The 1,843-nt window shown below is 36.1% G+C and overlaps 1 long non-coding RNA gene across 1 annotated transcript in view; it reads right to left on the reverse strand.

The window, feature by feature from the left end:
• Positions 1 to 1,046: 1,046 nt before the first annotated feature.
• LOC111084258 overlaps positions 1,047 to 1,843 on the reverse strand; it is a 4,095-nt gene continuing 3,298 nt past the window's right edge. The window contains exon 2 of the long non-coding RNA XR_002609465.1: positions 1,047 to 1,086. This is a non-coding gene — a long non-coding RNA (uncharacterized LOC111084258). The remainder of the gene's footprint in view (positions 1,087 to 1,843) is intronic.

Below are 1,843 nucleotides of genomic sequence, written 5' to 3' on the forward strand. Positions count from 1 at the left end.
AAAAACAGAACTAACGAGATCATTAAACGAAAGGGTTTAGATTTTGTGTGAGTTACCAGAAGACAAGGGTTAAGTAAAAATGTGGATAAAAGGAAAATAAAAAAAACTAAATGAAGAAATGTCAGATAAGAAAGAATTTATGACATTGGTATGGATTGACAGCCTGCTCTACACAGCTCTTAGCTGGAGGTTAACCTGCTATGGATTGACAGCCTGTTCTACACAGCTCTTAGCTGGAGGTTAACCTGCTATGGATTGACATCTCACTCTACACAGCTCTTAGCTGGAGGTTAACGTGGTATATATTGACAGCCTGCTCTACACAGCTCTTTGCTGGAGGTTAACCTGCTATATATTGACATCCTGCCAGGGGGAATGGGTTACCATTTTCTTCCACTTGTGCTACTTAAAACCGATTTCGAAAGCACTGGCTCTACATGCCTTGCAAAGTTATGAAAAAGATTTAACTTAACTGTAGTGTAGCTTGTGTAACTGTCCTTTATGAAGAAGGTGTATTAGTAATAAGTTTTTTTTCCTATTGATATTTTTGAATTTCGAACCATGTATGTATATTAAATTTTTTTTAATGTTGTTTCCTATCGATACACAGCTCTTAGCTGGAGGTTAACCTAAACTACAATAAATGGGGTAAAGTGTCTTGCTCAAGAACACAACAGCATGACACCAGCCAGCTTCGAACTCACGTCAACCATCCGACTACAAGTCCAAAGTTAATGAACCACACTGCCCTTCACTATACTGTAAATCATAGTAAAAATTTTATAAATACAGAAACAGAAGCAAGAAAAATGGCTGTGCTTAAGCTAGTATTTCTTTTTATTAAAATGACTTCATTTTGTTTTTATAATTTGACTGAAAGCCTCTATAATGCTACTTTATATTATCTAGTCCTAAGTTATTACCTTCCTGTGAGCAAATGTAGATCTGTGCTTGCCACACTAGAAGATTCAGACTCAAAGCTACAACAACTATCACAGTTTTTGCTAGAACTGTCTGTGAAATCTGTTTCGACTGACATGTTTCCATTTGCTCCTCTTCTTCCACTATGTTGGCGAACAAGGTTTCCTGAAATTATATGCTAGTTACTTGATTTTAGTAAAAACAAACAAGAGATTATATATAATGCTGTTGGTGGTCACATGAGGTCATAAACTGTTAGGTCAGTGCTCTGATATAATCAGCTACACGGTCACTGTACTAATTCTATATTACATTGGACTTCAGTAATGTTATTAACCACATTGTCAGGTCATACACATCATACAGATCTCACCATTGCAGAGAACTAAAAACAAGAACACATTACAAGTCAATCAAACTTCCTTCATATCAACACTAGATGTAGAGGTTCTCATTAGTTTCATGCACTTATTGGGCTGTTATTGTATCAGATCTCTTCCAAATTACCCTCATTCATGAATGACAGAAGCTTTACAAGTGTTGTACGGTCACATATTGGAAGCAATAGTCATTAAAACTGTAATATGAACACACTACAGAAGCTTTACAAGTGTTGTACGGTCACATATTGGAAGCAATAGTCATTAAAACTGTAATATGAACACACTACAGAAGCTTTACAAGTGTTGTACGGTCACATATTGGAAACAATAGTCATTAAAACTGTAATATGAACACGAATTCACAACAGAAGAATATATATCATCTTCAGCTGACCTTAACATTTCCCCAAATTTCATTGAATGGTCTCATGTATAATAAATCTGATGTGAGGCTACTCCATCTATGACGTGAGACTACTCCATCTATGACGTGAGACTACTCCATCTATGACGTGAGACTACTCCATCTATGACGTGAG

This window comes from Limulus polyphemus, unplaced genomic scaffold (assembly GCF_000517525.1).
Source record: "Limulus polyphemus unplaced genomic scaffold, Limulus_polyphemus-2.1.2 Scaffold15359, whole genome shotgun sequence".
In the NCBI taxonomy this organism is placed as follows: Eukaryota; Metazoa; Arthropoda; class Merostomata; order Xiphosura; family Limulidae; genus Limulus; species Limulus polyphemus.